This window comes from Oncorhynchus masou, chromosome 7 (genome assembly GCF_036934945.1).
Source record: "Oncorhynchus masou masou isolate Uvic2021 chromosome 7, UVic_Omas_1.1, whole genome shotgun sequence".
Taxonomy (NCBI): domain Eukaryota; kingdom Metazoa; phylum Chordata; class Actinopteri; order Salmoniformes; family Salmonidae; genus Oncorhynchus; species Oncorhynchus masou.
Genome location: NC_088218.1, coordinates 26,115,911 through 26,142,233, shown reverse-complemented (window position 1 = coordinate 26,142,233; position 26,323 = coordinate 26,115,911). Strand labels below are relative to the sequence as shown.

The 26,323-nt window shown below is 42.3% G+C and overlaps 1 pseudogene; it reads right to left on the bottom strand.

Moving 5' to 3' along the window:
* Positions 1 to 24,404, bottom strand: part of LOC135543584 (activin receptor type-2A-like) — a 49,292-nt pseudogene extending 24,888 nt beyond the window's left edge.
* Between the last annotated feature and the right edge of the window lie 1,919 nt (positions 24,405 to 26,323).

The window sequence follows — 26,323 nt, the reverse complement described above, 5'->3', positions numbered from 1 at the left end:
TTAAGATAACACAATGTCGGAGGAAATGTCAATATACAGAGGTCTTTGTGCTACAGAAGACATGGTGGTATAACCATGCACCGATTACATTTTTGTCCGATATCGATATTTTCAAAAACTCAGCAAAAAAAGAAACGTCCCTTTTTCAGGACCCTGTCTTTCAAAGATAATTCGTAAAAATCCAAACTTCACAGATCTTCATTGTAGAGGGTTTAAACACTGTTTCCCATGCTTGTTCAATGAACCATAAACAATTAATGAACATGCACCTGTGGAATGTTCGTTAAGAGCTTACAGAAGGTAGGCAATAAATGTCACAGTTATGAAAACTTAGGACACCAGAGTCCTTTCTAATGACTCTGAAAAACACCAAAAGAAAGATGCCCAGGGTCCCTACTCATCTGTGTGAACGTGCCTTAGGCATGCTGCAAGGAGGCATGAGGATTGCAGATGTGGCCAGGGCAATAAATTGCAATGTCCGTACTGAGAGAGGCCTAAGACAGTGCTACAGGGAGACAGGACGGGCAGCTGATCGTCGTAGTGGCTGACCACGTGTAACAACACCTGCACAGGATCGGTACATCCAAACATTACACCTGCAGGACAGGTACAGGATGGCAACAACAACTGCCTAAGTTACACCAGGAATGCACAATCCCTCCATCAGTGCACAGACTGTCCACAATAGGCTGAGCGAGACTGGACTGGGGGCTTGTAGACCTATTGTAAGGCAGGTCCTCACCAGACATCACCGGCAACAACGTCGCCTATGGGCACAAACCCACCGTCGCTGGACCAGACAGGTCTGGCAAAAAGTGCCCTTCACTGACGAGTCGCGGGTTTTGTCTCACCAGGGGTGATGATCAGATTGGTGTTTATCGTTGAAGGAATGAGCGTTACACCGAGGCCTGTACTCTGGAGCGGGATCAATTTGGAGGTGGAGGGTCCGTCATGGTCTGGGGCGGTGTGTCACAGCATCATCGGACTGAGCTTGCTGTCATTGCAGGCAATCTCAACGCTGTGCGTTACAGGGAAGACATCCTCCTCCCTCATGTGGTACCCTTCCTGCAGGCTCATCCTGACATGACCCTCCAGCATGACACTGCCACCAGCCATACTGCTAGTTCTGTGTGTGACTTTCTGCAAGACAGGAATGTCAGTCTTCTGCCATGGCCAGCGAAGAGCCCAGATCTCAATCCCATTGAGCACGTCTGGGACCTGTTGGATCAGAGGGTGAGGGCAGGGCCATTCCCCCCAGAAATGTCCAGGAACTTGCAGGTACCTTGGTGGAAGAGTGGGGTAACATCTCACAGCAAGAACCGGCAAATCCGGTGCAGTACATGAGGAGATGCACTGCATTACATAATGCAGCTGGTGGCCACACAAGCTACTGACTGTTACTTTTGATTTGACCCCCCATTTGTTCAGGGATATATTATTCTATTTATGTTAGTCACATATCTGTGGAACTTGTTCAGTTTATATCTCAGTTGTTGAATCTTATGTTCATACAAATATTTACACATGTTAAGTTTGCTGAAAATAAATGAGGTTGACAGTGAGAGGACCTTTTTTGTTGTTGTTTTTGCTGAGTTTACATGTAAAGCAGTAAAGTTTCAGCTCTGTCTGTGGCCTCACTTCCTTGGTGCGCACTCTCACTGTGTCCATTTCCAGCATGTCCAGCTGTGGACGTAACATTTCACGTAAACCCCGATTCTTGTCTGCATCGAAGTAGTGGTCATTGTACATAGCATCGAGGCGACACAGTAAAGAGAGAATGCCACCGAATCGCTTTGTTGAGCAGGCCTTTCAATGCCACGACAGAGGGTATTCACATCTGCTGCAGGCGCAGTTGACAAGCTTATTTATTGAGTCTGTTGTTTGAATGGAGCTAGCTAGTGTGATCATGTTTCAAATGCCATTGAAATGGCAGCAGAGGTATGACAACCAGCACATTCATGAGCATGCACTACGACTTTCCTCAGTACAAAATCCTCGACAACCCACTGTGCTGTCAGATTCAGCATGCTCATGGGGTTGATATCGCTGGTCCAAATGTCAGTCGTGAAGCTAATAGCAGTGACGCAATGTAAAAAAATTTGGGGGGCGGAGTGACGCTATTACTGTGTAACTCCGGTAGGGCAAAATCGAAAAAAAGCACACTTGGTAGTGTGTACCGGTGCGCGACCAGTTGGCGAAAGCAAACATCACCCACGACAGAGAACGATAGACTGTCAAAGGCAATGAATTCCATTAGACTGGAGTTCATGGATTTCGCCGCCTTTGAGTTGTCTCGCTGAAATGTTATTACTCTTTCAAATGACTGCTCAACTTGTTGACTGCTCGATCCACACAGCAGCCATTGTGGGATAGGTTAGGAATGCAGTGTTGCACATGTAGTGCTACATTTTACGTGGTGTCATTAGGCCATGTACCGACGTTATATAGGTATGCACGTCAGCTTTGACATCAGTTTTCCACATCGGCATTAAACTAGACATCGGGCCGATTCCGATAAGGTTACAGATATATCGTGCATCACAAGTGGTACTACTAATGTACATAGAGAGCAGTGCTGCTCACAGCAAAACTTAGTCTGATTTGCCCCCTGCTCAGAGTGTAGCCGAACTCTCACTCTGCCCTGAGTGTCCTCCATTTCTAGCTTGGAGAACATCTTTGTCCTTAGATGTACTGAAACATGCCCACAGTATAAGCATCAACTAAGTTTAAGGGAACATTAATTGGCTACTTTCAGTACAAGCAAATGCAAAGTGAACATTGCCCACCAGACGACCTCCCATTCCCCACTCAACCTAAATGCAATCAAATGTTGTGGTTTAGACAGACAGGGCCATTGCCTTTTATGTACAGTAGACTGACTGACTGACTGGCAGGCTGGTAGACTGCAGTACAGGGAGTGAGTTTGGACTTGCAGCCTCACCAAAGGCTCCCTGACTTGCTGCCTGTCCAGAAGCCAAAAGGTGATGCTGGGACTGAGAAGGTAATCATACGAGCTTGAGGCCCGGAGCATTTAAGAGCTAAAGGGCTCCGCTCAGTCCAGTGGCTATCAATGTGGCTCCCCTGGAGGTCAGGGCCCTTGGGCAGGTGTCCAGTCGGTATTCGGCCATGATTAATACAAGTTTGTATAGCTGGCTAGATTAACTACCAATCTAAAATTGTTAGCTGACATGGCTAATTCAGTGACTGTCAGTGACTGACATAACAAGAGAAAAACTGCTGATACACAACCACATTTCGAAATTGCACTTTGTGTATTCTATTATTCTTACTCTCAACAGTAAGTTGAGACCCAGACTGAGTTCCTTAACCCTCCAGAAATGTCACTTACGTCTGGAACCGGCCCTGCATGGGGGACCTCCTGCACTGCCATGTGTAAACCAAACTATTCATTAAAGACTTGGCATAGTTATAGCAGAGGGTGGAATTGCTCATGCTGTTGATTTCATAAAAAAATTCAAGACCCAGAGCAAATATCCTAATGAATAACGATTATTGACGATTCGCTTGTTGATTTTGTGAGAGATAGGCCTACAGAACGCAAATAAACTCCACACAGAATTGCTTCAAGCTGGGTGCATCTTTACCCTTAAAAAAACAATCCCTGTTCTCGTGATGATGCTCAGTGCCAAGATGGAGTGAAAGGGAATTCATTTGAGAAACCTCCAGAGTGAGTAATTAATTCAGTTGCTCCCGAGTACAACATTACACCAGCCTTTACAATGGACTGATTTCAGGGGCCACTCCAGGATAAACTGGAGTGAAGAATGTATTTTTTTGTTTTGTTTTTAATGTACTTTTATCCTTTTTCTACCCAATTTTGTGATATCCAATTGGTAGTTACAGTCTTGTCCCATCGCTGCAACTCCCGTACGGACTCGGGAGAGGCGAACGTCGAGAGCCATGCGTCCTCCGAAACACGACCCTGACAAGCCACACTGCTTCTTGACACAATGCTTGCTTAACCCGGAAGCCACCTTACAACTGGTGACCGAAGTCAGCGTGCATGCTCCCGGCCTGCCACAAGGAGTCCCTAGAGCGCGATGGGACAAGGACATCTGGCCGGCCAAATCCTCCCCTAACCCAGACGACGCTGGGCCAATTGTGCGCCGCCTCATGGGTCTCCCGGTCGGGGCCGGCTGCAACACAGCCCGGGATCGAACACAGGTCTGTATTGACACCTCAAGCACTGCGATGCTGCTAGCGTAGAGGAATGGCAAGACGTTAAACGGTAATGCTTTTACAACAGCACTGGAGCTAGCCAAAGGCAAGAGTGCAGAGGTCTCACGGGACTTAAGAACTGGCTTTGTGAGGAGAGTAGTGGACATAGGTTAAGAATGAACATGTTCAGTATACTACCTCCCCGTGTCACTCAGTTTCTTTGGATCGTGTTCTACCGTTTTGTTCCTACTGAATACACCCCAGGTTCTCTGCAGTTCGGGCCAGGAGCAGCTTTAACCTCACCTACTACAACTTTCTAGCTGGAAAAGTGACTTGTTTCAGTCTGTCAAACTGAAAAATTGGGGCAATTACAGCCAGCTGCTTGTCTGACTGGAGGCACAGCAGCTGCCGAGGCGCGTAGCTGATACGTAGGAAGCGGCGCAATTGGCACCCTTTTTCTATATAGCGCACTACTTTTGACCAGGCCCCATTAGAACTGCATGGTGAAACACTGCTTACTTCTGCAAAGCTGAGATCCTACGGAGTCAGCACGAATTGTAATGACATATAGCCTAATGTTTATTTTTCCAGGACCCTTATGCTTTCACGTGACGTTAGAAACACCCTTTACGTCAGGCATTTTAGGGTTCAGTTCAGATAAATAAAGCAGCGTCAAGAAAGCAGAGTAGCAGACGCCTGAAGAAATTGGTTTTCATTCTCTTTTTGGCTATGTCGAGAGTACCGGGGCATCATATTACAACACCAACAACAACTGGCAGGAAAAGATATGGGGTGAGAGAGGGGTCCCTTAAACAGCTAACAGCTCTACTGACACCGGGGAGTGTTCAACTTCTAGAACCACTTGTTACTACTCGGTTACACTCAGTTGACTCCTTCAACCCAATAACTGCATTGCACAATTACAACCAACTTGAGTATGAAGATGCAGCGTTATCTGATGAAGAAAAACCTTTGGTTCTGTTCCATGCATTACAGATCTACTCGTCCCGCACCACGACCGCTGTGGGGGACCCTGAGTCTGGCGATCGAGACGGCAGATATACCTACTATATCCTGGACATTGCACCCACTGAATAACATGCCCGTGTTCTGCCATGATCAACGACATAGGAGGAGCTATGGAAAAACACTGGGCCTGGTTTCTCTCTCTGTGATGTGGCTGAGGGACAGGAGTGGCTAGCTATACAGCTGCAGTGTAGGGTTGCTGCTGACTATCAGCCAGCTTGCATTATGCAATGAGTAGAGAGACAGGAGACTCACTGCAGGCGGAATCATGTGGTTGTGCACCCTGATGCCCCCCCCCCCCACACACACACACACACACACACGGCCCCTATGCGGCTGGTTTCCTGGGATTGGGTTACAGTTATATAATATACAGTAGAAGTGCCATTGTAGCCCATCGGGAGGAATATTGCTCTCCACTCTGCCTGCCTGGTGTAATCACTTTACTGTGACAGGGTGAGGGATGCTGGACCCTTGGAATTAGCCACTTACGGCCAAATGTCGAGCAGCATCTCTAGTGACTGTTAAGAAGCAACTAACAATACTTGGAAATGGATTATGTATCCTTATTGGTTATTCAATATAAATAAGTTCTCTATTCATATTAAGTTGATATGGACTTCAAAAAGCACACTGAACCGGTTAGTTGCTAGCCAGACGCGGTCACAAAGCCTGCAGTCTTTCCATACAGGCCAGTAAAACCACCAAACTCAGCAACAGCATCCAATCCCCTTAATCCTTGCTGGAATGTCCGACAGCCTATCAGTCTCAACTTCAATTAAACTGCTTACGGCCAAGGCTACAGCATTCAGGGCACCCAATGAACTAGTCTACTGTACAGGCACCCATATTTCAGGGCCCCGCGCCAGCCTAATAGGCTACAGCCAGCTCTGTGCATAGTGTACATTCTTACAGTTTATTCTACAGGAAGGAAATACAATTTTAAACTGCTAATTATCCTCAGCAGTGTTGGGTGTAGGGGTAAGTTCACTGACCCCAGCTAGCTAAATTGTCTGGAATTATCTTGAGGAGGAAAATTGTGGTAAGCATAATTTATGACCAGAAGGGAATGGGGAAAGCAAAATTCAATGCTTATCTTCAGAGCAATCCAACCACGTAAAAGCAAATGACTGCTCACAACCACCTATAGCTAGGACTATTTAGCCGAGAGGACCATTTCAGGCCTAATTGATAAAAAAGGACTTCCCCAGTATCTCTTACTACACTATTGTTCTTTCATCCACAGGGTTCGAAAATACCTCATGCTTATGTACTACAGGAAAAGCCTACATTTTCAAATAGGTCTTTAAAAACAGGCCATGATTATTAGTAATTGGTCCCCCTCTAACCATTTAGTGTGCATTAGCCTACGGGAAGCAAATCAACCCGTCTTGTTCAACAAGCAGCAGATACATATAACCCATGTCCCTAAAACAGACTTCGATTTGTGCTTTGGGAAGCAAGTCAGTGAGAGGGAGAAGAAAAAACCTGAAGACAGCAAGGCATGAAAAATCTTATCGGGAGCAAAAAGAGCAAGGGGAAAAAGAGTCTTGAGAGACTTGAAACAAGAACATAATAAATGTAAAACAACCAGTGTTAATCAGCCTGGATCTAAGCAAGGCCGTACGCTGAGCAGCCAGTCTGTCTAGACTACTGCAGTCCTGTGAAGCATAAGGAAACATCTGCAGGACACATTAATTACACTTAGGACTAGGCCCTTTTTACTTTAGGCCTCCTCCTGAGCACTGAGAAAATTGCATTGTGCTGAAAGTGAAACCCATGGTTTACTAACGGTAACCGTAGCCTAATTATGCACGTCTTAACATAGACATCATACCTTTGTGTAAGTGGGTAACTCCACCAATTGACAGAATACAGGAAGTGCATCTTTCCCTTTCAAAACAATTCTATACGTATCTATACTGAACAAAAATATAAACACAACATGTAAAGTGTTAGTCCCATGTTTCATGAGCTGAAATAAAAGATTCCAGAAAGGTTCCATACGTACTAAAAGCTTATTTCTCTCAAATTTTGTGCACAAATTTGTTTACATCTCTGTTAGTGAGCATTTCTCCATTGCCAAGACAATCTATCCACCTGACAGGTGTGGCATACCAGGAAGCTGATTAAACGGCATGATAATTACACAGGTGCACCTTGTGCTAGGGACAATAAAAGGCCACTCTAAAATGTGCAGTTTTGTTTCACAAGTTGAGGGAGCGTGTAATTGGCATGCTGACGGCAGGAATGTCCACCAGAGAGGTTGCCAGGGACTCAAATGTTAATTTCTCTACTATAAGCCAAGCCGCCTCCAGAATTGTTTTAGAGAATTTGGCAGTACGTCCAGCCGGCCTCACAACCGCAGACCACCTGTAACCCGGGCTTCTTCACCTGCGGGATCATCTGAGACCAGCCACCCAGACAGCTGATGAAACTGATGAGTATTTCTGTCAGTAATAAAGCGGTTTTGTGGGGTAAACTCATTCTGACTGGCTGGGCCTGTCTCCCAAGTGGGTGGGTCTATGCCCTCCCAGGCCCACCCATGGCTGTGCCCCTGCCCAGTCGTGAAATCCATAGATTAGGGCCTAATTAAATGTAAATTGACTGATTTCCTTATACGAACTGTAACTCCGTCAAATCATTGAAATTGTTGCATGTTGCATTTATATTTTTGTTCAGTATGAATGTGCAGTTTTAACTTTTTATGCACTGAGATTATTATTGTATAATGAACAGTGCTGTACAAATGTAATACATTATTATTATTACTAATAAGTCATTTCTGCAGTTTCAAAGAGTTAGTAATGTACCAATATTTATCTCCAAAAAGTAGCTATGATATAGCCAATGGATATATAACTCTGGATTTCAGCCCCATCTCAAAATGGTTAAGACCGTTTGGAAGTTCTCTTTTCCTTCTGCTTCAACCGTCAACTGCGGGTAGAAAATGTCATAAAAGGGACAACAATCACTTTATCAACTTTACCCTCTATACAGTGCATTCAGAAAGTATTCAAACCCATTGACTTTTTCCACATTTGTTACAGCCTTATTCGAAATTGTTCAATAGTTGTTTTTTTCATCAACCTACACACAATACCCCATAACAAAGCAAAAATAGGTTTTTAGAAATGTTTTCAAATTTATAAAGAATAAAACTGAAATAACATTTACATAAGTATTCAGACCCTTTACTCAGTACTTATTTGAAGCACCTCTGGCAGCAACTACAGCTTCGAGTCTTCTTGGGTATAACGCTACATGCTTGGCACACCTGTATTTGGGGAGTTTCTCCCATTCTTCTCTGCAGATCCTCTCAAGCTCTGTCAGGTTGGATGGGGAGCATCGCTGCGTTGTCTTGGCTGTGTGCTTAGGGTCGTTGTCCGGTTGGAAGGTGAACCTTTCGCCCCCAGACAGATCATGAGATGGGGCAGGATTTCATCAAGGATCTCTCTGTACTTTGATCTGTTCATCTTTCCCTCGACCCTGACAAGTCTCCCAGTCTCTGCCACTGAAAAGCATCCCCACAGCATGATGCTGCCACCGCCATGCTTCACCGTAGGGATAGTGCCAGGTTTCCTCCAGACGTGACGCTCGGCATTCAGGCCAAATAGTTCAATCTTGGTTTCATCAGACTAGAGAATCTAGTTTCTCATGGTCTGAAAGTCCTTTAGGTGCCTTTTGGCAAACTCCAAGCGGGCGATCATGTGGCTTTTACTGAGGAGTGGCTTCCGTCTGACACTCTACCATAGCCTGATTGGTGGAGATGGTTGTTTTCTGGAAGGTTCTCCCATCTCCAGAGGAACTCTGGAGCACTGTCAGAGTGAACATCGGGTTCTTGTTCACCACCCTGACCAAGGCCCTTTGCCCTGATTGCTCAGTTTGGCCCGGGCATCCAGCTCTAGGAAGAGTCTTGACGTTCCAAACTTCTTCCATTTAATTACTTTGGGACTGGGGGGCAGTATTGAGTAGCTTGGATAAATAAGGTGCCCAGAGTAAACTGCCTGTTACTCAGGCCCAGTTGCTAATATATGCATATTATTAGTAGATTTGGATAGAAAACACTCTGAAGTTTCTAAAACTGTTTGAATGATGTCTGAGTATAACATAACTCATATGGCAGGCAAAAACCTGAGAAAAAACAACAACCAGGAAGCGGGAAATCTGAGGTTTGTGGTTTTTCAACTCATTGCCTATCCAATATACAGTGTCTATGGGGTCATATTGCACTTCCCAAGGCTTCCACTAGATGTCAACAGTCATTAGAACCTTGTTTGATGCTTCTACTGTGAAGGAAGGGGGAATGGGAGCTGAATGAGTCAGAGGTCTGCCAGAATGGCACGAGCTGATCACGCGCACTCACGGGAGAGGTAGCTGCGTTCCATCGCATTTCTACAGACAAAGGAATTCTCCTTTTGGAACATTATTGAAGATTTATGTTAAAAACATCCTAAAGATTGATTCTATACTTCGTTTGACATGTTTCTACGAACTGTAATATGACTTTGTCTGAACTTTCGCTTGGACTTGCCCGCTCTTCGTGAGTTTGGATTGTGTACTAAACGCGAACAAAGAGGAGGTATTTGGACATAAATTATGGACTTTATCAAACAAATCAAACATTTGTGGAACTGGGATTCCTGGGAGTGCATTCTGATGAAGATCAAAGGTCAGTGATTCATTTTCTCTCTATTTCTGCATTTTGTGACTCCTCTCTTTGGCTGGAAAAATGGCTGTGTTTTTCATTTTTGTAAAAAAAAAAAAAAAATCCTTGTGTTCCTAATTTTTTTTTATTAGTCTCGGGCTGTTGCGGGTAGATTCGGCTGCCACTGTGTGCCAGGCAATTTTAAACCATTTCATGTGTCTGAAGGTACAAACTCTGCCTTCCCGGCGGGCCCAGAGAGAAAATCAAGTGCACTATAGACCTACCACTGGCCAATCGGATGGCTCAGATGACTGTGTCTGCAGTAATGCAGCAGGCATAGAAGAAAGCTACAGCAAAGTTGATATTGTGAGATTTCAAAACGTTTAAAACCATGACTGCAGAGACGGTCAACGAATACAGCAAAAGAGATGGTGTTTTAATGAGTGAGTTCATGTTTAAGTTATTACTCAGCACTGCCAAAACTTTGTATTCAACACTTTTATAAGCCATAAAATGCACGTTCTTCGTATTTCCACTCTGTGCTACAACAGGCACTGTAGCAGTAGTGAATGAGTATCTATAGGCTTGCGTTGTTGTTATCATTAGCGGCTTGGGACTTTGTTAATATCGAGGAATATTTAACTTGTCTGTTCATAGGAGTAACAACATGAATTTGTGCACGAGACAGAAATAATGCAGTGTGACTAGAGTTGCCATCATCTGGAAGGCAGTGCCCCTTTTTGGTCAGTGTCAGTGGAGGAATGTTGAGTGTGCGGACACTCAGTCTGCTGCTCTCTTCCTCTGCTGAGAATGACCATCAGATGCAGGCACCATCAGCCCAGTAAAATAAAAGTAAATTGAAATGTATGCTCACTCAGCTGTGTTTCACAAGTAACACAACAACCAATATATTACCAGTGTGATAATATAGCCTACCACAATTTTAAAAAATGGCCCGAACAACAATGCATTGGCAGAGCAGTTCAAGCAAAGCCAATATGCAGTGATAATGTATTGGGCCTATTGTTTACTGCACAAACCTCATTGCTACATTACTATTTTTAACTTCTCTAGGATAGGGGGCAGCATTCGGAATATAGGATGAAAAGCGTGCCCAAATTAAACTGCCTGCTACTCATGGGGCGGCAGGGTAGCCTAGTGGTTAGAGTGTTGGACTAGTAACCGGAAGGTTGCAAGTTCAAACCCCCGAGCTGACAAGGTACAAATCTGTCGTTCTGCCCCTGAACAGGCCGTCATTGAAAATAAGAATTTGTTCTTAACTGACTTGCCTAGTTAAATAAAGGTTAAAAAAATGCCCAGAAACTAAGATATGCATAGATTTGGATAGAAAACTCCCAAAGTTGTATTACAAAAGTAGTTTTGGACAAAGCTTACAGGTAACTTTTGTAGTCATGTTATGTGAGTTGGAACCAGTGTTTTTCTGGATCAAACGCGCCAAATAAATGGATATATAATCGATGGAATTAATCAAACAAAAGGACCATTTGTGATGTTTATGGGACATATTGGAGTGCCAACAGAAGAAGCTCGTTAAAGGCATGAAATATATCTTTATTTCTGCATTTTGTGTCGCACCTAGAGGGTTTGAAATATGGTGGTCTGTGTTTGTTTGCTTGGGTGTTATCCTCAGATAATAGCATCGTTTGCTTTCGCCATAAAGCATTTTTGAAATCTGACACGTTGTCTGGATTCACAACAAGTGTAGCTTTAATTTGGTATATTGAATGTGTGATTTCATGGAAGTTAAATTTTTATAGTAATTTATTTGAATTTGGCACTCTGCATTTTCACTGGATGTTGGCCAGTTGGGACGCTACTGTCCCACATAACCCAGAGAGAGGTTACTTGGTTAATATTGCATAGGCTTACATTTAAATCGTGTTTTAAAAAAAAAATCTATGCGGTAGATCTCAGATTACATTTAGTGGTTTTCTTACTAAATTCAATACATTTTTTAATATTGTTGAATTCAGTTTTGTCTGGATTCCGTGATTCTGTCCGCATCACAGATTTTATAGGGCCCTAATTATTCCGGAAGGATACAAGGAAACTGGGACACAGTGCCAGCCAACTCCAGCAGCTCCTTAAACTGTGAGCGACCAAAATATTGCAGAAATAGTTTAATCCAAATAACAAACTGTAAAAGTTCAGAACGAGTCCAATATTTTGGACACGTGAAGATCTTTAGTGCAACTCCCCTTGCTTCTTGAAACCGGTGCTAGCAAAAACTAAGAAGATGTTCTGCAGCTGTGCCATCCATCCATCCTGAAGCCTGGACCTAAGGGGGGGGGGGGGAGGGCTAGGCCTGCTACATCTGTCTGGCTTCATCATTTCTCTGGTCTGGTTTGGGTTGCTGGTGGTTGACAGTGTCAACATGAGCCCTGGTGGGGTGGGAGCATGCTCCTTTTCACTGACACAGTGAGGAATGCCTGGGCTCCGCTCCGGTGCCTCCAGGGTTCCCTGGAGACTGGTGACTCCGAGGGATGCTGCAGGCCTGGGTTCAAATAGTTTTTGGCCACTTTCGAATACTTTGAGTGTCTGCCTGGAGTATATGAAATGGAGTGGTTTGCACTTATGGAACTATTCCATTGGCCCTGATGTATCAGGCAAGCTTAATCAAACACAGCTTAAGCTTGAATGATACAAATACTATTTGAACCCAAGTCCAGACTCTAGAGAGCGAGGCAGCAGGTAACCTGAACCGTATACAAAGCCTGGAATGGAATGGGCCATGGGCAGGCGAGAGACAGCAATTGAGATGTTTATTATCCCACACCAAACCTCAACCACTTCAGTCAGTCAGAGCGGAGTTTGGTTTCAGTTTTAGTAACAAATCTACAGTCCAGCAGAGCATGTCTGTATTACTGTACATGACATGTCAAGATGAGTGTGATTCAATTATACTGCTGTTGCTTGGCTTTGGTGAAGCCAACATTGGTCATTACACATTTTTGAGCTGAGGATTTAAGCGGCTGGGCTAGAGCTACTTTACCCTCAGCATATGGCTGTATAGTCTAACCTCTTTAGCCTTGTTTTAAAGAGGATCAAACTCTACATGGGCCTTTGTCCAAAATCAGAGTCAAAGGACTGCTTGAGGCTAGACATTTGAATTCTTTGTTGAGCATCACACTGCATATTTACTGTCCTCATAATTCCTACTCATATCAGTATACAAAACACCCACATTTAGTGACAGATATTCAGGCTTAACACAGAATGAAAGATTTAAATGAAACCATGTAAATTTGTAATGTGGCCAGAAAAGCTAACATGTCATCAAACCTTGAAAATATAACCTTGACAGTGTTTCCCCTAAGATTCTTTCAGCAGTGGTGGCAAAGGTGACATGTCATCAAACCTTGAAAATAACCTTGACAGTGTTTCCCCTAAGATTCTTTCAGCAGTGGTGGCAAAGGTGACAGGGGTAGCTGTTTGCATAGACTTCCAGTCATTGAGCCAATGACTATCCCTTTAAAAGCACATCTCAGCTGCTAAATGAATATAGGGGAAACACTGCTTGACTGACCAACTGTTAGGGAAGATAGCAGCTTTCAAAAGCAGACAGCATACAGGATTATCTAGGCAGCTTGCTCCCCAGTGAGGATTTTGCATTTAATTCCATATAGTCTCAAGTCAGCAAGTTGTAGTCTTTATTAATGAGACGAGGTCCACCACCACCAGACAAAAACATATGGTTTTATTTTGCATTTCCAGTATAGGCCTAGAGGTTCTGATGGCACAGTATAACAAAACAGTGATAACACTCAAATGAAAACATTATAGGTTAAGATGGTATTTCCCCAATGATTTCCCATCTACGATAACATCTATTGACAGTGGGTACTCAGTTAGGTGACATGACAATGGACGCTATGTGTGATCGAATACACTTTCACTACATATGGTTGTTAAAATAAATAAAAGTCCTTTGAAAACCTGAATGTGGAAGTTAACCATGAGCCCAAATGTAAAGTGCTGTGTTAAAAACGGTCAAATCTGTGGAACAGCCTTCACGAAACCTGTGTGCTGATATTTGCTCTTTGCCATTGATATTACGCTCTACCATGTGACATTGTATTGCCAACAAGTATGGGAACATTTCACAGTCATCAGACATCCATTGGACTGAAATAGAAGGTTAAATGTTTTTCCTTCGCTGTGGTCATTCAGATGTTTTCAGAGACATTAAAAAAAGCATAACAGGTTACAAAGTAGAGTTTTGTAGCTACATTTTGGTGTACGAGAAGTCAAAATTGACATTGCCACCTGTTTTCATGACAAGATGCTAGCTAGCTTTATGAGGGAGGATGTTGGCTTGACGCCGTTCCCTGAGGTAACGCTCTGGGCAAGAGGCAGCGCTGCTCTGCAGTGGCTGTATCAGGGTTTCGGTGAGGAGAATGTTGCGCCGAACAACATGACCCGGTAAGATTTGAATTTACCGGCCATTGGGTGCATAACCCATTAGGGCTTCCATCCACGGTGCTCAGAATGACAGAAATCACATTTAAATGATGGTAATGCATCTTAACCTCTTGAAACTAGGGGGCACTATTTTTATTTTTGGAAAAATAACGTTCCCAAAGTAAACCACCTACTTCTCAGGACCAGATGCTAGAATATGCATATAATTGACAGCTTAGGATAAAAAAACTCAAAAGTTTCCAAAACTGTAAAAATATTGTCTGTGAGTATAACAGAACTGATATTGCAAGCGAAATCCTGAGAAAAATCCAATCAGGAAGTGACTTATTTTGAAACCCCTGTCTTTCTATGCATCCCCATTGCCCATTGAAAGGGATATCAACCAGATTCCTTTTTCTGTGGCATCCCTAAGGTGTCTACAGCCTTTAGACGTAGTTTCAGGCCTTTATTTTGAAGAATGAGCGTAAACGACTACATTGCGTCAGTGGCCAGCTGAGGGCGATTCTTGCGTAAAAGACAGGTAGTCATTTTTCCTCTCGCTCCTACTGAAAAGCCAAATGTCCCGGTTGAGATACACTGCTCAAAAAAATAAAGGGAACACTTAAACAACACAATGTAACTCCAAGTCAATCACACTTCTGTGAAATTAAACTGTCCACTTAGGAAGCAACACTGATTGACAATAAATTTCACATGCTGTTGTGCAAATGGAATAGACAACAGGTGGAAATTATAGGCAATTAGCAAGACACCCCGAATAAAGGGGTGGTTCTGCAGGTGGGGACCACAGACCACTTCTCAGTTACTATGCTTCCTGGCTGATGTTTTGGTCACTTTTGAATGCTGGCGGTGCCTTCACTCTAATGGTAGCATGAGACGGTGTCTACAACCCACACAAGTGGGTCAGCTAGTGCAGCTCATCCAGGATGGCACATTAATGCGAGCTGTGGCAAGAAGGTTCGCTGAGTGTCGGCGTAGTGTCCAGAGCATGGAGGCGCTACCAGGAGACAGGCCAGTACATCAGGAGATGTGGAGGAGGCCGTAGGAGGGCAACAACCCAGCAGCAGGACCGCTACCTCCACCTTTGTGCAAGGAGGAGCAGGAGGAGCACTGCCAGAGCCCTGCAAAATGACCTCCAGCAGGCCACAAATGTGCATGTGTCTGCTCAAACGGTCAGACACAGACTCCATGAGGGTGGTATGAGGGCCCGACCTCCACAGGTGGGGGTTGTGCTTACAGCCCAACAACGTGCAGGACGTTTTTCATTTGCCAGAGAACACCAAGATTGGCAAATTCGCCACTGGCGCCCTGTGATCTTCACAGATGAAAGCAGGTTCACACTGAGCACATGTGACAGACGCTACAGTCTGGAGACGCCATGGAGAACGTTCTGCTGCCTGCAACATCCTCCAGCATGACCAGTTTGGCGGTGGGGCAGTCATGGTGTGGGGTGGCATTTATTTGGGGGGGGGGACGCACAGCTCGCCAGAGGTAGCCTGACTGCCATTAGGTACCGAGATGAGATCCTCAGACCCCTTGTGAGACAATATGCTGGTGCGGTTGGCCCTGGGTTCCTCCTAATGCAAGACAATGCTAGACCTCATGTGGCTGGAGTGTGTTAGCAATTCCTGCAAGAGGAAGGCATTGATGCTATGGACTGGCCCGCCCGTTCCCCAGACCTGAATCCAATTGAGCACATATGGGACATCATGTCTCGCTCCATCCACCAACGCTAGGTTGCACCACAGACTGTCCAGGAGTTGGCGGATGCTTTAGTCCAGGTCTGGGAGGAGATCCCTCAGGAGACCATCCGCCCCTTCATCAGGAGCATGCCCAGGCGTTGTAGGGAGGTCATACAGGCCATACAGGTCATACGGAAAACACCATTCGAAACAGCGCACCTAATGGAGCTTCCATATGTGAGAGATTCAAATATCTGTTCGAAATTTACAAAGAATCTAAAGATGCAATAACTAGGATGGGTTGCATCTTTGGCTTCTGGAAAACAAAAGAAAGTTTACATAAATAAATATGCCAAAACTATACATAAACAAAATACATTTAAACTCAGTTTCACAATTCCTGACATTTAATCGAAGTAAAAATTCCCTGTCTTAGGATCACCACTTTATTTTAAGAATGTGAAATGTCAGAAGAGGATTTATTTGAGCTTTTATTTATTTCATCACATTCCCAGTGGGTCAGAAATTTACATACACGAAACTAATTGAGTGTAACCTTCCACAAGCTTCCCACAACAAGTTGGGTGAATTTTGGCCCATTCTTCCTGACAGAACTGGTGTAAGTCAGGTTTGTCGGCATCCTTGCTCGCACACGCTTTTTCAGTTTTGCCCACACATTTTCTATAGGATTGAGGTCAGGGCTTTGTTATGGCCACTCAAATATCTTGACATTGTTGTCCTTAACTTAAGGTATAGGGGGCAGAATTTTCACTTTTGGATAAATAGTGTGCCCAATTTCAACTTCCTGCTACTCATGCCAGGAATAAAAGATATGCATATTAGTTTCTAAAACTGTTTGAATCATGTCTGTGAGTATAACAGAACTAATGTAGCAGGCAAACCCCTGAGGGTTTTATTTTGTCTCTGTCTGTTCACTGAGTTCTCATTGGCAAATTATATTTCTTAGGAACTTGTTTTCAGTTCCTACCGCTTCCACTGGATGTCACCAGCCTTGGGAATTTAGTTGAGGTTATTCATTTGTGCAATGAAGAAGTAGGCCATCTAGGAACTGAGAGTGTGCAAGACGTGAAAAGTAGCATGGTTTGTTGTCTTCCTGTATTGAACACAGACCAGTCTACAAATTTGATCGATTATTAACATTTAAAAATAACTAAAGTTGTATTACAAAAGTAGTTTGCCTATAAATTTTGCCAAAATATTTCAACTTTTGAAATATTTTGTAGTGACGTTGCGTTTTTTGGAAGCTGTTTTTTTCTGGATCAAACGCGTCAAATAAATGGACATTTGGATATATATGGACGGAATTAAATCAAACAAAAGGACCAATTGTGATGTTCATGGGACATATTGGAGTGCCAACAAAAGAAGCTCAAAGTTAATGCATGTTTCATATTTTATTTCTGCGTTTTGTGTAGCGCCTGCAGGGTTGACATATGCTACCCTCTTTGTTTACTATTGGGCTATCAGATAATAGCTTCTTATGCTTTCGCCAAAAAGCTTTTTTAAAATCTGACATGTTGGCTGGATTCAGAACGAGTGGAGCTTTAATTGTGTATCTTACATGTGTGATTTACTGAAAGTTTTTTTTTTTTTTTTAATTTGCCGCTCTGCATTTTCCATTTTTTGCTCAAGTGGGACGCAACAGTCCCCTTATACCATAAGAAGTTAAGCCATTTTGCCACAACTTTGCAAGTACGTCCATTTGTTGAAGACCCATTTGCGACCAAGCTTCTGACTGAGGTCTTGAGATGTTGCTTCAATATATATCCACATAATTGTCCTGCCTCATGATGCCATCTATTTTGTGAAGTGCACCAGTCCCTCCTGCAGCAAAGCACCCCCACAACATGATGCTGCCACCCCGTGCTTCACGGTTGGGATGGCGTTCTTCGGCTTGCAAGCATCCCCCTTTTTCCTCAAAACATAACGATGGTCATTATGGCCAAACAGTTCTATTTTTGTTTCATAAGACCAGAGGTCATTTCTCCAAAAAGTACAATCTTTGTCCCCATGTGCAGTTGCAAACCGTATTCTGGCTTTTTTATGGCGGTTTTGGAGCAGTGACTTCTTCCTTGTTGAGCGGCCTTTCAGGTTATGTCGATATAGGACAGATACTTTTGTACCGGTTTCCTCCAGGATATTCACAGAGTTCTTTGCTGTTGTTCTGGGATTGATTTGCACTTTTCGCACCAAAGTATGTTCATCGCTAGGTGACAAAACACATCTCCTTCCTGAGCGGAATGACAGCTGCGTGGTCCCATGGTGTTTATACTTGCATACTATTTATTGTTTGTACAGATTAACGTGGTACCTTCAGGCGTTTGTAAATTGCTCCCAAGGATGAACCAGACTTGTGGAGGTCTACACTTTTTTTGTGAGGTCTTGGTTGATTTCTTTTGATTTTCCCATAATGTCAAGCAAAGAGGCACAGAGTGTGAAGATACCCCTTGAAATACATCCACAGGTACACCAATTTACGCAAATTATGTCAATTAGCCCATCAGAAGCTTCTAAAGCCATGACATAATTTTCTGAAATGTTCCAAGCTGTTTAAAAAGTCAGTCAACTTAGTGTATGTAAACTTCTGACCCACTGGAATTGTGATGTAATTCACTTCAAGGGGAATAATCTGTCTGTAAACAATTGTTGGAAAAAAATTACTTGTGTCATGCACAAAGTAGATGTCCTAACCTAAAACTATAGTTTGTTAACAAGAAATTTGTGGAGTGGTTGAAAAACGTGTTTTAATGTCTCCAACCTAAGTGTATGTAAACTTCCGACATATATATAATTACTCCTATCTATACAGAAATAAATAATATTATTCAAAATTCTTCACCAGAAAGCATGACTTAGCCACAAAGGAATCGAGAATCATTAGCTTATTTTTTTTTTAAATAGCTGTGCATTGTCTCAAATCACAAGCTTGTAGGCTTATGCCTTAGCGGCCAACTGATTAAATCGGCATGGCCGATCCGATTAATTAAGGCCGATTTCTAGTTTTCATAACAATCGGTAATCGGAATTTTTGGACGCCGATTATAGCCGATTACATTGCAATCCACAAGGAGACTGCGTGGCAGGCTGACCACCTGTTACGTGAGTGCAGAAAGGAGCCAAGGTAAGTTGCTAGCTAGCATTAAACTTCTTGTAAAAAAGAAAATCAACCAATCTTAACATAATCAATAGTTAACTACACATGGTTGATGATATCAATAGTTTAACTAGATTGTCCTGCGTTGCATATAATCAATGCAGTGACTGTTAATTTATCACCGAATCACAGCCTACTTCACCAGACGGGTGATGATTTAACAAAAGTGCATTTTCGAAAAAAGCACAATCGTTGCACCAATGTACCTAACCATGAACATCAATGACTTTCTTAAAATCAATAGACAAGTATATTTGTTTAAACATGCATATTTAGTTAAAATAAATTCATGTTAGCAGGCAATATTAACTAGGGAAATTGTGTCACTTCTCTTGCGTTCAGTGCAAGCAGAGGTATATGCAGCAGTTTGGGCCGCCTGGCTCATTGCGAACTGTGTGAACACAATTTCTTCCTAATAAAACGACCGTAATTAATTTGCCAGATTTTACATAATTATAACATAACATTGAAGGTTGTGCAATGTAACAGCAATATTTAGACTTAGGGTTGCCACCCGTTCCGTATTCCACTGAAAGAATAAAAGTTGTGTTTCTCGATTTGACCATATTAATAACCTATTGCTTGTATTTCTGTGTGTTTATTATAATTAAGTCTGTGATTTGATATTTGGTAGAGCAGTCTGACTGAGCGGTGGTACGCAGCAGCAGGCTCGTAAGCATTCATTCAACCAGCCCTTTCCTACGTTTGCCAGCAGCTCTTTGTAATGCTTGAAGCACAGCGCTGTATGACTTCAAGCCTATCAACTCCCGAGATTAGGCTGGCAATACTGTAGTGCCTAGAAGAACATCCAATAGCCAAATGTATATGAAATTCAATTGGTATAGAGAAAGAGTCCCATAAGTCCTAGAATAACTACTACCGAAAACTTCTTAACTGGGAATATTGAAGACTCATTTTAAAAGGAACCATCGGTATCGGCTTTATTTGGTCCTCCAATAATCGGTATCAGTGTTGAAAAATCATACATCGGTCAACCTCTACGATGCCTATTTGGGAAGTGCGCATTTTGGGCAGCAAGCATGGCAATAGGTCTACCTGATTACTGAGTTGCAGGTGTCAGTGACAAGCATCGAAAATATGTCTTAAAATATGACTTGAGCATAATTTCAAAAGGGTCACGAAGCAGAAATGTAGAGAATCAGTGTACCATCTAAACCACTGAAATGTATTTTCAATAACCAAAAATATTGTATTTTCAGCTTGTGACCAAAAATAAAAAATAAGATGGGAAGCATAGAAATAGGTAGCCTAGTTGTTAGAGCGTTGGGCCAGTTATCAAAAGGTTGCTGGATCAAATTCCGAGCTGACAGGGTAAAAATCTGTCATTCTGCCTCTGAACAAGGCAGTTAAACCCGCAGTTCCCCAGTAAGCCATCATTGTAAATAAGAATTTGTTCTTAACTGATAGACCGTTGCCTGCACGTGAATGGGATGTGCACTTCAATAACCAGTTGAGAAATAAAAATAGCTTTTAAACCGTGCACAAAAACTGTTTTTAAACAGGCGACTGTACTTGAATTGTTGCGCAATATATGGTCTTATAACAGCATGTTTTACTCCAGCAGCAACCAGATGAGGATAATAGGCTCTGTATGCTGTGCATGTGTGACAGTTGTTTATGTATCTTCTTTATCCAACACCTAATAGCATGACAGTAAAACAGTAAAATTGGTTTCCATCAATAAATAAAAAGCATTATTTTGCAATGGGATCCCCCCGTACTGATTTATTATTATTTGGGGGGGGGGGCCAAAAGACAGCATTTACCTGAAACTTACCAGTCAAAAGTTTGGAAAACCCTACTCGTTTGGGGACAGCAGGTAGTCTAGTGGTTAGTGCGTTGGGCCAGTTTCCAAAAGGTTGCTGGATCCAATCCCCAAGTTGTAGATTTGTAAATAAGAATATGCGCACACTTAACATGTGTAAATATTTGTATTCACATAACATTCAACAACTGAGACATGAACTGGACATGTGACTAACAGAAATGTAATAATGTGTCCCTGAACAAAATCAAAAGTAACAGCCAGTATCTGGTGGCCACCAGCTGCATTTAGTAATGCAGTGCATCTCCTCATGGTCAAGATCAGATTTGCCAGTTCTTGCGGTGAGATGTTACCCCACTCTTCAGACATTTCTGGGGGGGATTAAAAAAAATATATATATAAAAAAAAAAAAATCACCCTAGCCCTCTGATCCAACAGGTCCCAGATGTACTCAATGGGATTGAGATTTGGGCTCTTTGCTGGCCATGGCAGAACACTGACATTCCTGTCTTGCAGGAAATCACGCACAGAAGGAAGGGGACCTCACGAGGGTGGAGGATGTCTTCCCTGTAACGCACAGCATTGAGATTGCCTGCAATGATAACAAGCTCAGTCTGATGATGCTGTGACACACCGCCTCAGACCATGACGGACACTCCACCTCCAAATCGATCCCGCTCCAGAGTACAGGCCTCTAATGTATTCCTTCGACAATAAACACAAATCCGACCATCACCCCTGGTGAGACAAAACCGTGACTTGTCAATGAAGAGCACTTTTTGCCTGTCTGGTCCAGCGACGGTGGTTTTGTGCCCGTAGGCGACGATGTTGCAGGTGATGTCTGGTGAGGACCCACCTTACAACAGGCCTACAAGCCCTCAGTCCAGCCTATTGCAGACAGTCTGAGCACTAATGGAGGGATTGTGCGTTCCTGGTGTAACTCAGGCAGTTGCTGTTGCCATCCTGTACCTGTCCCGCCGTTGTGATGTTCGGATCAGCTGTCCGTCCTGTAGCGCTGTCTTAGGCGTCTCACAGTAGACATTGCAATTTATTGCCCTGGCCACATCTGCAATCCTCATGCCTCCTTACAGCATGCCTAAGGCACATTTATGCAGATGAGCAGGGACACTGGGCATCTTTCTTTTGGTATTTTTTCCAGAGTCAGTAGAAAGGCCTCTTTAGTGTACTAAGTTTTCATAACTGTGACCTTATCTGCCTACTGTCTGTAAGCTGTTAGTGTCTTAATGACCGTTCCACAGGTGCATGTTCATTAATTATTTAAGGTACATTGAACAAGCATGGGAAAGTGTTTAAACCCTTTACAATGAAGATCTGTGAAGTTATTTGGATTTTTACAAATTATCTTTGAAAGACTGCATAAAGTAGTATAAAAAGTTGCATTCTCATAAATTGGTTCATAATGTTACACATTCTCAGTGTTGCATAAATCCTGATCATTTGTTAATATGACCAACTCACCTTAAAATTCTTGGTCTTGCATTAGTGTAATTATGTATTACGTACTGCCTCATTTGCATATTAAGTGCCATGTTTGTGTAATATTGCATTTTAATTTAATACATTTTACTTGAATGTTTTACTTGATTAACACAAGGTTGTGGACTGGTCTTTGACCTTTAACTATCACTTCAGATAAGATCTCAGCAACAGGAAGTCCTATCCTCATGAAATATAGTGTTATGTTCCTGAGGTGCTTCTATATGACAGGAAATACAAAGTATAACACCATATACAGTTTCATTTTGACCCCTACCACTCTACAAAATGATAGATGGCATAGGTGACTTATGGCTAGTTCCCCTCAGATGATAGCACCATGGATGCTTCTTCGTGAGTTTTTTTGTTTTGTCAATGGTCTTGGTGCACTGGAAATGTAATGCGGCACGCACTGTGGAAGAGGCATATTCCAGGTATATCCACACACTATGATTCGTCTTACATTATGAATCAACATACATCTTCCCACTTATACAAGTCCCTGACTCAGAAGACACCCAAGTGCATTAAAGTATCCAATCACTGCTACTGCACAGACTGAGCCATGCAACAAATTGCATTTTTCTTTATAACAGGAGGTATCAGTATACTTGTTAATGAGAAAGAAAAACAAATCGGGATCTCTGTTCAAGCGAAGTGTAATAAACTTTAAAATGAGGCGAGTGTCACGGTCAAAGGCCAAGAAACATTGTACCACTGACTGTGTACAGTAAGTAGCACAGTATTTCTAACACAACCATACATACAAAGCCAATTATTTTACCAACAGATATCCACCCACCTGAGGAAAACGAGATGAGAAAAACAGCAAACGCCAGCTCACTAGCGGCTCCCATTTTCAATCCAATTGAAATCCTTTTATTTCCGGGAAATAAACAACACACAGCTGCAAAGGTTTGCTCCTCCACTGTGTGTTGTGAAGGTCTGTGCAAAAAAAAAGAAAAAATGTAACTAGCCAGCTAGTTTGCAAGCTAGTATTGTCAGCATAGTGTGGTATTAACACGGACTTTCCAGTTGACAGGTGTTTGTTGAGAAAACCCACTCCAAAATATCCACTGGCCAGCCACGAGGCTTGCTACTACGTTACACAGTTGAAGGTCCTGAAGAATTATGTCCAAAAATATGGAAGAGGTGATACTTGTGTAGCTAGCTAGAGGCTACAAAATGGTTAAAACCATAGCAAATGACTGACTTGTTGCAGGTTGGTCTAACTATCCGTAGCACCTTACAGCACTAGTTGCTAGCAATAATACTAGGCAACTATTCCACTGTGTTTAACATTAATGTTCCCTTTCTTTACATTTAATCTTGTTAATTTACCAAGTTAGACGAAACCAGGTAAATATGATAAGCAGTCAAATTAGCAACAATATCATGGAACATATCTAATTAACCCGCAATCTTAGCTGGATAGCTAGCTTCAGGTGGTTTAAAATTACGTAGTTTTGTAGATATCGTAAATTATCTAACGTCAGCTAGCTAGATAAGAAAGACGTTTAAATACACCACATTTCGTGGACTAACGTTATATTTGATACATCTCATTTCTTGGTCCTCACGACGCTGTCTTCACCTTCCAAAATGTAAGGTTAACGTTATGCTAGCGTATAATCCAATTCCAAACAGAAACATTGTATTTCCCCTTCCCAATGGATTGCAATGTGTTCTGTCAATTGGCTTTTACGAGCTAGTTGTTACACACCGTAAAAACTGGCAACCAGTGCCTGTAAAAATCGTATCAAATTGCAGCTTTGGAGCAACCAAAATGTTATCAGACACGTCGTTGGGAAACGCACATGAAATCAACAGCGAATAAGTTTTGACAACACGCTGCTGTCAAGTCATGAGTGTATCAAGGACAAGAACGGCAGTACAGCATTTTCCCAAGCGTGCAGTATCCTCAACGTTTCCCTCTCCTGTGACCAGTTCCACAGTTTCAAGATGGCGTTTGGTGTGGATTGTCTTTGTTTTTTTCTTCACTCCACCCTCAGACCCCTCCCATCAGTTTACTCAAACCCCCTCTCGTCAAATCGAAAGCGAGCTCGGGCAGCCTAAAGATGACTGGAATCCAATCAGAGAGGAAGATAATCGTTCATAGTTGGGATACATCTCAATAGTCTGCGTGGATTCCTCATTTTATGTCCTCTTCTTCATATGCTCTGATCGAAAAACATTGGATAGGTGAAATAAATATGATCGATTCTTATAGGAAGTTGTTTTACCTGTCCTGTTCAGTTTCAGATCAACCCATGAAGGAAGAGAGACAATGCCAAAAAGCAATATACTCCCTAGCTGACAAATTTTATCTCCATGAAGGAGGTTTCCCACTAAGCAAATTATCTTGTCTTTTAGATGTATTTTCCAGACGTCAGGTGCATTTTAGGTGCGGAATGAAAGGCGAAAAGACGTATTTTTCGGGTTTATTTTCCGGATATCGAAAATACGCCTTTTCTAAACATTGCTAATACGTATTTTGTGGATGTTGAAAATACATATATTCCGGATATAGAAAAAACGTATTTTACGTGAGGCAGGTAGCCTAGTGGTTAGAGCTTTCAGCCTGGACCCAAAATATTTCTAGATTAAATCCCTGAGCTGACAATGTAAAAATCGGTTGTTCGGCCCCTGAACAAGGCAGTTGACCCACTGTTCCCCGGTAGGCCGTCATTGTAAATAATAATTTGTTCTTAACTGACCTCCATAGTTAAATAAAGGTTACATTTTCTGAACATCGAAAATATTTATTTTGTGGACTTTGAAAATACATATTTTACGGATGTTGAAATCAGGTGCATTTTACGTGCTGAATGAAAGGTGAAAATACATATTATCCGGACGTTGATTCTATGGTCAAATTTCAACTGCACATACAGTACCAGTCAAACGTTTGGACACACCTGCTCATTCAAGGGTTTTTCTTTATTTTTTACCTTTTTCCACATTGTAGAAGACATCAAAACTATGAAATAACAAATGTGGAATCATGTAGTAACCATAAAACTGTTAAACAAATCAAAATATATTTAATATTTGAAATTCTTCAAAGTAGCCACCTTTTGCCTTGCCAATTAGCATTTCAATTAACGGGTGTATATTTTACCTATATGGTAAAAGACCAAGTCCATATTATGACAAGAACAGCTCAAATGAGCAAAGAGAAACGACAGTCCATCATTACTTTAAGACATGAAGATCAGTCAATCTGGATCATTTCAAGAACTTTATTCAAATGTAGTTGCAAAAACCATCAAGCGCTATGATGAAACTGGCTCTCGTGAAGGCCGCCACAAGAAAGGAAGACCCAGAATTACCTCTGCTGCAGAGGATAAGTACCAGCCTCAGAAATTGCAGTGAAAATAAATGCTTCACAGAGTTCAAGTAACAGACACATCTCAACATCAACTGTATCGAAGATCCCTCACTGCTGCTCGATCATCCTATTTTTCCAACTTAATTGAGGAAAATAAGAACAATCCAAAATTTTGTTTTGATACTGTCGCAAAGCTAACTAAAAAGCAGCATTCCCCAAGTGAGGATGGCTTTCACTTCAGCAGTGATAAATTCTATGAATGAGTGATGGTACAGAACGGCATAGGCAAGATGCAGAAGATGGTATCGAGTACAAATGAGATGAGTAATGTAGGGTATGTAAACAAAGTGGCATAGTTTAAAGTGTCTAGTGATACATGTATTACATAAAGATGCAGTAGATTATAGAGTACAGTATATACATATACATATGAGATGAATAATGTAGTGTATGTAAACATATTAAGTAGCATTGTTTAAAGTGGCTAGTGATATATTTTACATCAATTTCCATCAATTCCCATTATTAAAGTGGCTGGAGTTGAGTTAGTGTGTTG